The sequence below is a fragment of the Triticum dicoccoides genome, chromosome 6A, assembly GCF_002162155.2.
Source record: "Triticum dicoccoides isolate Atlit2015 ecotype Zavitan chromosome 6A, WEW_v2.0, whole genome shotgun sequence".
In the NCBI taxonomy this organism is placed as follows: domain Eukaryota; kingdom Viridiplantae; phylum Streptophyta; class Magnoliopsida; order Poales; family Poaceae; genus Triticum; species Triticum dicoccoides.
This window is the reverse complement of record NC_041390.1, coordinates 17,942,966-17,955,619: the sequence shown is the minus strand read 5'-3', so window position 1 is coordinate 17,955,619 and position 12,654 is coordinate 17,942,966. Positions and strand designations below refer to the sequence as shown.

The window sequence follows — 12,654 nt, the reverse complement described above, 5'->3', positions numbered from 1 at the left end:
GATTTCGTTTTCTGGAAGCCATCTTCATACAAGAAGTAGAATCCTCTTTATGATGTTTCCCATGAGGCCCAAACATAGTTAATCATTATTCATTCCGTTAAGCAGACAGACGAAGGAATAGTGCAGTTTAACCGATCGATGAAGAAAGCTCGGTTCATTTTAGTCAACAAAATTAGACATCTGTAGATAATCACTTTTTGCAAATTTAGTGGCTCTTACTGTGAAGCTCTGTACAAACAGTTGTTTCACGGGACAAGCATAGCGGATTTATCGGTGAAGATGCAGGTCTAAATTTTAGTGCATATACTGCATGCATGTGAACTTAATTATTGATCTATCAATACTCGACCATAGTTAAGATGGATACCAACCATGTCCATATAGAGGAAAGGATGGCTCCGGTGTCTATAAAATGGCATATGTATTAGCCAAAGCAAATACAAAAGTTCTAAAAGAGTGAATGTTGGCGTTGGATGCGTATACATCAAAATAATAATGCCTTTGTGACATTCAATCATTCTGGTTTCTGAGGTCTATCCTTATGAAATCTCTAGCTCTGAAAGCGATCTTTTTTGACGAGAATAGCAGGAGCTCTGCCTTTGCATTATAGAGAAGGAGTCATACAAGAACGGATCGACCAACGCATAAAGGTCGCACCCCCATTACAGAATAGATATAAGAGAGCAGAAAGGATTACAACCCAACAGTGCGAACCCCTCTAGTTGCCTCCCCAAAACACTTGATGTCATCCTTGATGAGCCCAGTCAGCGCAAGAACTGTCAGTTGCTTATGCTCGAAGACTCGCCGATTCCTCTCCTTCCAGAGGTTCCACACTATGTAGGCAGCCACGGTCATGTCCTCCCTGCATTGCTCCCTCGACCCTCTGGCAGAGCACAACCTTTCCCACCACTCGCCCACGGTCTGCGCCTCATCGGCCACAACACACATGGCATCGTGAGCACGTCGGAACTGGAACCAAATCTCCTTGGCAAAAGGGCATAGCAGAGCAATATGGTTCGCAGTTTCAGGTTCCTGACCGCAGAGCTTGCAGAGATCATTATGTGTCCAGCCTCTTGCTTGCAATCGGTCAGCAGTCCAGTTTCTGTTCTGGAGCAAGAGCCATAAGAAGAACCTCACTTTCCCCTCCATCTTGCTCGTCCACACTCTGGCCAACCGTGGCCTCTCAATCCTAGAGAAAAATTGGGCCTCGTAGGCCGAGCAGGCCGAATATACACCATTGGCAGTGAGGTTCCAAACGATGGCGTACTTCTCCGTCGACAATGTTGTCCCTTGAACCCTGGTCCAAAGCTGAACAAACTGGCGCAGCTCCTCAGCATTGTTTATCCGGTTAAGCCCTTGCATCCATTTAGCATTATCCATGCCTTCTCTGACCGAGACTTTTTTGAAGCGGGCCAGCTTGAACACCGCCGGTGCCAAGTCCAACGGAGCTTCACCATTCAACCACTTGTCCCTCCAGAAGCTAGCCAAAGCTCCATCGCCCAAAGAGACCTTAGTGCAGCTGGAGAAGAGCTGCTTATCAACACTATCGCATGGCGTATCTGTCCCTTTCCACGGTCTATCTCTGTCCTCCCATCTGTATCATTCCCAATGAAGTCTCAGTGCTCGGCTAAAGCACTTGATATTTTTATGCCCAAACCTCCATATCTCTTTGGAGAGCAAACTTGCTTCCAGTTTACCAGACTTTTCCCATCAATCGACGCGTCATCCGCCTCCCAAAGGAAGTTCTTTCTAAGCTTGTCCACCTTTTTAATCAGCCACTTGATGTCAAAAAGAATGTGGCAGTAGCAGTCACCACCGAATTGGTGTAGACCAACCTCCCCATTCTGTTGAGCAGCCGTCCCTTACTTGTGGCCAGCTTTCCGGCGATCTTATCAATGAGAGGCTGCATCTCAGTCCTCTTTGGCTTACACACACCCAAAGGCAGGGTACTGACATGGAAGGGCACCTTGCTATCCACCAAATATAGCCATTAAGGGCAGCAAATCAAGGCCCGTGCAGGAGATAGGGTAGGCCACCGACTTTTGATATTCGTTTTTAAGCCCGAGGCGTCCGCGAAGAGCTTTAGGATGGCCTGAACCGCAACAAAGTCGTTCAGCTCGGGGTTGAGAAAAAGCGCTGCATCATCCGCATAAAAACTGGACCGGAACCTCGCCATCCGTAGCTTGAGCGGCGACAGAATGCCTTTCTCCGTGGCCAAGGAGAGCAGACGCTGAAGCGGCTCCATCGCAATGATAAACAGCAGCGGCGACAAGGAGTCTCCTTGCCGCAGCCCACATTGATGCACAATCGGAAGGCCACGGGTCCCGTTAAGCAAAATTCTCGAGGATGAGGACGACAGAATCAGAGAAATCATGTCGCGCCACCGCTGCCCAAAACCCATCGCCTCCAGAACCTCAAGCAAAAATCCCCAACAGATTGAATCAAAGGCCTTGGCGATATCTAGCTTAAGGAACATTAGGGGGGATCTTGCACTATGAGCAGCCTTGACCACATTCCTTACATACAGGAAGTTATCCCGGATCGATCATGTAACACCCTCGATGCAATGGAATGAAATGATGTACTCTCTGAGATGAACAATTTGATATGCTATATGCCCAAAACGGAGTTACGGATGCGGAGTTACGGTATGATGAACAATGCAAAAAGATATGCAGACTTAGGAAAAAATAACGAGGTCAACCCCTAGGGTTTCACTGTAGCAGCGGATCTGGATCTGAGCGCGCACGCCGTTCGAGGTTCGTCGGTCGGAGTTCCTGTTCACCGGGGAGGAGAGGTCGCCGGACTTGGGGCTTGCCGGGGCGAGGAGAGACCGGGGCGCTGGAGAGGCCGGGGGAGCTCGGAGGAGGCGCGGGCCGGCGAGGTGCGGCCAACGGAGGCGAGGTCTTGCCGCGGCGGAGCTTGCTCCGGCCGGCGAGCTGCATGGCGGCCGCCGGCGATGGCTCGGGGCGGCGCGGTGGCCGGGCGCGAGGGAGAGGTGTCGCGAGGAGGCGGGTGGCCGCGACCACGGTCGGGCGGCGATGCGGGCCGGGCGGCGGCCTGGGCTATGGCGGGCCCGCACGGCTGGCGGCGCGGTGATGTGGGCGCGAGGACGGTGGCAAATGGAGGGTTGACACGTGGCGGCGGCGCTCGGGTCGGACACGTCCGGCCCGACAGTTTTCGTCCGGCGGCGCGAGGGGATGGGGAGGTTAGGGTTTCATCCGGATCTCGGGGAAGGGATCTTTATATAGGCATAGGGGGAGCTAGGAGAGTCCAAATGAGGTGCGTTTTTCGGCCACGCGATGGTGATCGAATGCTCTAGATGATGGAGCAGGTTTAGGTGGATTTTGGGCCAAATTTGAGGGGTGTTGGGCTGCAACACACACGAAGCCTTCTCGGTCCCTCGGTTAACCGTTGGAGCATCAAACGAAGTCCAAATGGTACGAAACTTGACAGGCGGTCTACCGGTAGTAAACCAAGGCCGCTTGGCAAGTCTCGGTCCAATCCAGAAATGTTTAATCCCCATACACGAAAGAAAGGTAGAAACGACCACCGGAGGAGAATGAAGCGCCGGAATGCAAAACGGACAACGGGGAAAATGCTCGAATACATGAGATGAACACGTATGCAAATGCAATGCACATGATGACATGATATGAGATGCATGACAACGATAACAACACATGGAGACAAAGACCCGAACCCGAGAAAATAAAATAACTTAACGCCGGAAACGGCAAGAGTTGGAGTACAAATTGGGTAAGTTACATCCGGGGTGTTACAACACTCCACCACTACGAAAGGATCTCGTCCCGAGATCTAGGACTGAAAGAACGACGGGTACTCAGAACGGAGGTGATCCTCGCGTTCCCAGGTAGCTTCACGGTCGGAATGATGTGACCACTTGACTTTGAGGAATTTGATTGACTTGTTGCGAGTCTTGCGTTCAGTCTCTTCAAGAATAGCAACTGGATGCTCACGATAAGAGAGATCTTCTTGGAGCTCAATGTCCTCGAAGTTGACGGTGCGGTCAGGAGTCTTGAAGCACTTTCGGAGCTGAGAGACATGGAACACATCATGAACATTTGCAAAGTTTGAAGGAAGCTCGAGTTGATAGGCGAGATCGCCTCTCTTGCTGACAATCTTGAAAGGTCCCACGTATCTGGGGGCAAGCTTCCCTTTGATACCGAAACGACGAGTACCTTTCATAGGAGAGACGCGGAGGTAAACATGATCTCCGATCTCAAAAGCCAAATCACAGTGCTTACTATCATAGTAGCTCTTCTGGCGGGATTGGGCTGCTTTGAGGTTATCTCGAATGACTTTGCACATCTCCTCTGCCTCTGTGATTAAGTCATTTCCAAGAAGCTGACGTTCACTGGTTTCAGACTAGTTGAGAGGGGTACGACACTTCCTGCCATACAGAATTTCAAATGGGGCCTTGCCCGAACTTGCTTGAAAACTGTTGTTGTAGGAGAATTCAGCATAAGGAAGACAATCCTCCCACTTCATGCCAAAGTAGATCACACAAGCCCTGAGCATATCTTCAAGAATCTGATTGACACGCTCGACTTGACCGCTAGTTTGAGGATGGAAAGCTGTGCTGAAGCGGATGTTGGTGCCCATGGCCTTCTGAAAAGAATCCCAAAACTTGGAGGTAAAGATGCTGCCACGGTCTGAAGAGATCACTTGTGGAATACTGTGCAGAGAGACAATTCGAGAGGTATAGAGTTCCGCCAATTGAGCTGTAGTGATTGACTCTTTGATAGGCAGAAAGTGAGCCACTTTGGTGAGTTTGTCGATGACAACGAATATAGCATCATTGCCACGCTTGGACTTTGGAAACCCAGTAAGGAAGTCCATCTCAATGTGGTCAAACTTCCATTCTGGAATGGCAAGAGGTTGGAGGAGACCAGCTGGCCTTTGGTGTTCTGCCTTCACTCTTCTGCAGACATCACACTCATTCACAAATTGAGCAATCTCGCGCTTCATTCGAGTCCACCAATAAGCCTACTTGAGGTCCTGATACATCTTCATGCTCCCAGGGTGGATGGAGAGGAGAGAATTGTGAGCCTCGTTCATGATCACTTTACGAATTTCACCTTTGGGCACAACAATACGATCCTCGAAGAAAAGAGTATCCTTGTCATCAAGACGGTAGCACTTGTACTTGGGTTGACTCTTGGCAATCCCAATCTTCACCTTTTTCACCATAGCATCAAGAAGCTGAGCTTGGCGAATCTGGTCTTCTAAGGTAGGAGAGACTTGAAGGTTGGCGAGGAAACCTTGGGGAACAACTTGCAGATTAAGTTTGCGGAAAGCTTCACAAAGCTCGGGTTGATAAGGCTTGAGAATCAGACTGTTGCAATAAGCCTTTCTGCTCAAAGCGTCAGCAATCACATTGGCCTTGCCTGGAGTATACTCGATACTCGGATTATACTCTTGAATCATTTTGACCCATCGAGTTTGCCTGAGGTTAAGATTAGACTGAGTGAAGATGTACTTGAGACTCTTGTGATCAGTGAAAATGTCCGCTTTTCTTCCCAATAGAAGATGTCTCCAAGTCAAAAGAGCATGCACAACTGCCGCCAACTCAAGATCATGAGTGGGGTAGTTCTTCTCATTAGGCTTTAACTGGCGAGAGGTATAAGCAACAACTTTCTTCTCTTGCATCAACACTGCGCCAAGACCTTGGAGAGAGGCATCACAAAAGACCTCGTACGGCTTGGATTCATCAGGCGGAGTCAGAACTAGAGCAGTGATCAATTTCTCTTTCAAGGTGTTGAAAGCAATGTCACACTCCGGAGACCAAACGTATTTGACGTGCTTCTGGAGAAGATTAGAGAGAGGCTTCGCGATCTTAGAAAAGTTTTCAACGAATCTTCGGCAATAGCTTGCGAGACCGAGGAAGCTACGGAGTTGCTTCACGTTCTGAGGAGGTTCCCAATTCACTATTGCAGACACCTTCTCAGGATTCACGGCAATGCCCTTGGCAGAGATGATATGACCAAGATAAAGAACTTCATCAAGCCAAAATTCGCACTTGGAGAACTTGGCGTAGAACTGATGTTCTCTGAGCTTGTCGAGCACCAAACGCAAGTGCTTGGCATGATCTTCCTTGTTCTTCGAGAAAACCAGAATGTCATCGAGATAGACCAAAACGAAGTCATTGGTGTAGGCGTTGAAGATGAAGTTCATCATGCGAGAGAACGTCGGAGGAGCGTTGATGAGGCCAAAAGACATGACAGTGTATTCATATGAACCATAGCTTGTCCTGAAAGCCGTCTTGGGAATATCTTGCTCACGGATCCGAATCTGATGATAGCCCATACGGAGATCAAGCTTGGAGAATACTTGGGCACCTTTGAGTTGTTCGAACAGCTCGTTGATGTTGGGAAGTGGGTATTTGTTCTTGATGGTCTTCTTGTTCAATGGACGGTAATCAACACAAAGTCGGTCCGTTCCATCCTTCTTCTTCACAAAAAGAACACCACAACCCCACGGAGAAGAACTAGGCCGGATGGGACCCATTCTTTCTTGAATATCGAGTTGCTTCTTCAGCTCCTTCAACTCTTCAGGTCCGAGCTTGTAAGGACGTTTGCACACTGGTTCCGTACCGGGCTCAAGATCGATGATGAATTCAACTGGCCGGTGCGGAGGCATTCCTGGAAGCTCTTCTGGAAAGACGTCTTGATATTCACAAATGACTGGAATTTGCGAGATAGCATCCAGTTCACCCTTCTCATTGAGAGAAAACAGACAGATGGTATCGTCATTCGCGGCAAAGACAATTACATCCTCAGACGAATGAGTCAATTGAATCTGCCTGGCTGCACAATCAAGCTGAGCCTTGTGCTTAGAAAGCCAATCCATTCCGAGAATAAGATCAATATCCGAGTTACCAAGGACCATTGGAGAAGCCAGAAACTTGAAATCACCCATCATGATAGAAACATCCGGGACTATTGAAGTAGCCCTCATAGACTTAGCCGGAGAAACCACTCCCATAGGTTTACCCAACATTTGTGAAACGAAGTCATGCTTGGAAACAAATGATCTTGACATGAAACAATGCGATGCACCAGTGTCAAAAAGAACTTTTGCGGGAATAGAGTTAACTGGAAAGTTACCCATGATAACATGTGATGAATCCTCTGCCTGAGCTGCATTCAGCAAGTTGACCTTGGCGTGCTTGGGGTTATGCTTGACCACAGTTGTACTTGCCAATCTCACAGGAGGAGGAGGAGGAAGACGCCTCTGGTTGAAACACTTGTTGGCATAGTGACCCTTCTGTTGGCACTTGTTGCACGTGACCTCTGAAAGCGGACGGTGGTACGGAGCACTTGATCATGGAGCTTGAGACGAAGTCTTGTTCTGAAAGCCAGGGTTGGGTGGGTGGGAAGAACCACTGCCACCTTTGCTCTTCTGCTGATACGGCTGACGGAATGGAGGAGGAGGAAGCCAATACTTCTGCTGCTTGGTCACTTGAGTAGAGGAAGAAGGAGTAGCATCTCTGACTCGCTTCTTGGAAGCATCACACCTCAGTTGAGCGGCCACTTGCTTCAGTGCCATGTTGTAGAACTCATCGTACCTCAAGGGCTCAAAGAGAACAAGAGCTAGCTGAATTTCTTCTCTGAGACCACCCTGAACTGGTATATCATGCTCTTCTCATCAGGCACGTCCTGCTTGGCAAAGCGGGCGAGCTTCTGGAACAACTTGTTGTAGTCATAGACAGACAAAGAGCCTTGCTTCAGGTTGCGGAATTCCTCACGCTTGCTTTCAACCACGCTCTGAGGGATATGGTGAGCTCTGAAATCTTGACGGAATTCATCCCAAGTGATCACACGTCCACCTCTGGAATCCTTGTACTGCTGGAACCATTTTGCAGCTTGATCTTTGCGTTGGAAGGAAGCGAACTTGAAGAAATCCTCAGGCCTGACATTAGTGCACTCGAAATGCTTGCACAGATCCACAGGCCAATCGTCAGCATCGGTTGCCTCAACACAATTGCTGAAAGTCTTTGGCCCGTTAGCAAGGAACTGGTTGATTGTAGCAAAGTGATTCTGACTGTTGCCTTGATTCCCTTGGTTGCCTTGATTGCGCTCTTGGAGAATTTGCATGATCAACTGTGTGTTTGCATTGGTTGCGGCCATCACAGCTTGCCATGCCTCCGGAGGAGGTGGAGGTGGTGGCGGATCTTGATTCTGATTCTGATTGGTGCTCTTAGCGGGAGCCATCCTGAAGAGGTTGACCACCGTTAGCACATAGACAGATAAAATGAAGTTGAATCCAACGAAATGAAAATTGCACATCCGAACAAAATGAACGAATGCATTCCTCTTTAAATGGTCACATATCCATAAATTGAGAAGCCACGTAGAATCTAGGTAGAGAAATAAATCAACAAGGTACGGATCAAGAACGAATCATCGGTAAGAAATCCCAATCTCAAACCAATATCCATGGAAGAAGAACTAGAGCTACGAGAATTTCCACTTATGAAACTCCCGAACCTTTCCGGTTATGCAATCAGGTGTTGGGGATACAGGGGAAGCATAATATCTCACCCAAATCTAGCAAATCCTACATCCAGCTATATCCATCCTTCAACACATAACCGAGAAAAACTTCGGAAACCATCTACCTCAACCTTCGAAAAGCATCCGTTATACAAGTTATGGCGATACTCCCGAACTCCCGCCCAGTACTGGGTGGCGTCGAGGTTATCTCACCAACGAACTGCATAAAAGAGATTTTCGATGTCGGCGTACTAAACTCAGGTATTCCAGAACTGCAACGATAAAATTATGACGACAACACCTCAGAGCTCAACTCCCCGGGACACTTCCACAAAACCCCTGACAGGAGGCACCAAGACAATGTTCTCATCATAAAACCATCGGAACGATTCCAAGATACCCGCGTGATCCTAAATTTTTTTTAGTGAAATTTGAGAAGAGAAGAGTCAAAACACTACGTCAGGATGCCTTACCAGAGCGATGAGGAGACTGGGAAGTAAAAAAGAATTCCTAAACTCTCCTATATATAATTCCTAAATGACTCAAAACATTTTTTTTCTAGACACAACTCGGCTGCTAAAAACGATCAAGCAATGGGGCTCCTAAGGTCGGGGAAGGCTCTGATTACCAACTTGTAACACCCTCGATGCGACTATAGCTCCCACGTGTCGAGGCATGACTTAGAGACATAATCGCATTGAAGGCATATGTCGCAAGTCAGGCAATCATCACAAACATCCCATGTAATATAGATAAATAAAAGGGATAACATAGTTGGCTTACACTCGCCACGTCAATCAAGTACATAAATAGCATACATCATCCAAACACTCATGGCTCGACTATGCCGCCAAAATGAAAGATAACCCAACATGCGACACGGTCCCGATCACCCCCAACTGGGCACCACTACTGATCATCAGGAAAGGAAACATAGTATCGCTGAGAGTCCTCGTCGAACTCCCACTTGAGCTCGAGCGCGTCACCTGGAGCAGAATCATCAGGCCCTGCATCTGGTGTAATAGTAATCTGTGAGCCACAGGGACTCAGCAATCTCGCACCCTCGCGATCAAGACTATTTAAGCTTAAAAGGTAGGGTAAGGTATATATATGTGGAGCTGCAGCAAGCGACTAGCATATAAGGTGGCTAACCTATTCGCAAATGAGAGCGAGAAGAGGAGGCAAAGCGCGAGCGAGAAACTAGAGGGCAACCTGCGCAAACATTACTCCAACACCGTGTCCACTTCCCGGACTCCGCCGAGAAGAGACCATCACGGTAACTCACACTATTGATTCATTTTAATTAAGTTAAGGTTCAAGTTATCTACAACCGGACATTAACAAATTCCCATCTGCCCATAACCGCGGGCACGGCTTTCGAAAGTTCAAATCCCTGCAGGAGAGTCCCCACTTAGCCCATGACAAGCTCTCACGGTCAACGAAGGAATAGACCTCCTCCCGAGATGTTCCGATCAGACTCGGTATCCCGGTTCTTCAAGACAACTCCGACAATGGTAAAACACGTCCAGCAACACCACCCGCTGTGCCGACAAATCCCGATAGGAGCTGCACATATCTCGTTCTCAGGGCACATCGGATAAGCTAAGCATACGGTAGCCAACGTAACCCAGGTTGCCAAGGGACGGCCCCGCACGGTGCTCTAGGTTGGACCAACGCTCAGAGGAGCACTGGCCCGGGGGGGTTTAAAATAAGATGACCCTTGAGTCTGCGAAACCCAAGGGAAAAGGCTAGGTGGCAAATGGTAAAACCAAGGTTGGGCATTGCTGGAGGAGTTTTATTCAAGGCGGACTGTCAAGGGGTTCCCATTATAACCCAACCGCGTAAGGAACGTAAAATCCGGGAACATAACACCGATATGACGAAAACTAGGGCGGCAAGAGTGGAACAAAACACTAAGCGAGAGGCCAAGCCTTCCACCCTTTACCAAGTATATAGATTCATTAAGATAACATGGCAATATAATGATATCCCAACAAGTAAATAAAGGTTCCAACAAGGAACAGCCTCCAATCTTCACCTGCAACTAGCAACGCTATAAGAGGGGCTGAGCAAAGCGGTAACATAGCCAATCAACGGTTTTCTAGGACATGGTGGGTTAGAGGTTTGACATGGCAATTTGGGAGGCTTGAAAGCAAATGGTAGGCATCGTAGCATTGGCATGGCAAAAGAGCGAGCAAACTAGCATAGCAAAGATAGTAGTGATTTCGAGGGTATGATCATCTTGCCTGCAAAGTTGTCAGAGTTGACTGGATCCTCGAAAGCAAACTCAACGGGCTCCTCGTTAGCGAACTCGTCTCCCGGATCTACCCAAACAAGACAAACAAACAACAAGGACACAATCAACCACGGCAAGGATCAAACAATAAGATGCAAAGATGGAATGCTATGCGGGATGTGATGCGGGATGCATATGCAAGATTTGACAAGGAATGCATGAACCTGGCCTCAACTTGGAAATCCAAGTGTGCCACTGGAAAGATGAGATGAAATCGCTTGAAAATGATATAAAGAACACCGAAATCGGAGTTACGGTTTGGAAATGGCAAGCGATTCAAATATGACACCGGTCTGTGATTTACAGCAAGTAGCCATCTAAATGCAATGAGATGAACATGCTACAGCACCCAAACATGGCATCAAAATACATGGCAGGGATGCATTCAAGATGCTTAACAAAAGTCTAGCACTGAGCTACGGCCAATTCATCCATTAACAGGTTCAAACAAGCATGGCAAAAATGCATATGGTAAACAGATCTCAGACTTAGTGAAATTAACACTTGTTTGAAATTTCAGATCAGGTAGCACTCTTCAGAGCAACAAAACTACATGCTACAGGACCTGAACATGACAAAGTAAAACATGGCATGGAGCTACTCAAAAAGCTTAACAAAAGTACCTTAGTGACCTTGAGCCAAAAGGGATCAGAAAACATATTAGCAAGCATGTGAACATAGCAAAAGCATAATCAGTTTTCAGACTTAGTGAAAACTGGCACATGCTGAAACATATCTCAAGTAGGCATGTTAACGAGCTCGATGCACTCACTACGGAGCAAGTCATGAAAAGCTAAGCATACATCCGTCAAGAATACACAAAATGCAAGCTAGACATAGCAAGAACAATAACATAGTATGCACGGATCATCTACAACATCATCGGCAAAATTGCAAACAAGTTGACAATCTGCCCAGATTCACAAAGTAGCAAAAGTAGAGCTCGATTGACTCAATCTAGGGTGCTCCATAATTGCAAACAAAGACATGGATGGATAGAGCACTATAAGATTAATAAAACATCCTTACTGATCAATCTCAAAAGAGGCACGGATCACTAGGAAACAACATGAACATATGGCAACATGAGCTAAATAGGTCAAGGACTTGGTGGAAATGCTAAGTCCCTGAAATCAGAATTACCAAGTGCCTCACTTTGCAAGAATGTGCTAGTCACCACACACATTACAAAAATACATGGGTTGCACCTCTGGAAAGATGACAAAACCCTTAACAAAACATATGTAGAGCATCAGGGCATATCATGCACACAATAATCATGGCAAAAATGACAAATGTCTAAATGGAGTAGCAGATCTGACAATTATCTCAAGTAGCCTTCTTCTAACAGCATTTCGGGCATCAAGATGAACTCAAATGAAAATGATGCAATGGAATGAAATGATGTACTCTCTGAGACGAACAATTTGATATGCTATATGCCCAAAACAGAGTTACGGATGCGGAGTTACGGTATGATGAACAATGCAAAAAGATATGTAGACTTAGGAAAAAATAACAAGGTCAACCCCTAGGGTTTCACTGTACCAGCGGATCTGGATCTGAGCGCGCACGCCGTTTGAGGTTCGTCAGCCGGAGTTCCTGTTCATCGGGGAGGAGAGGTCGCCGGACTTGGGGCTTGCCGGGGCGAGTAGAGACCGGGGCGCTGGAGAGGCCGGAGGAGCTCGGAGGAGGCGCGGGCCGGCGAGGTGCGGCCGGCGGAGGCGAGGTCTTGCCGCGGCGGAGCTTGCTCCGGCCGGCGAGCTGCGTGGCGGCCGCCGGCGATGGCTCGGGGCGGCGCGGTGGCCGGGCGCGAGGGAGAGGCGTCGCGAGGAGGCG

General features: G+C 47.9%; 1 pseudogene; it reads right to left on the bottom strand.

The window, feature by feature from the left end:
- Positions 1–693: 693 nt before the first annotated feature.
- LOC119315504 overlaps positions 694–12,654 on the bottom strand; it is a 13,474-nt pseudogene continuing 1,513 nt past the window's right edge.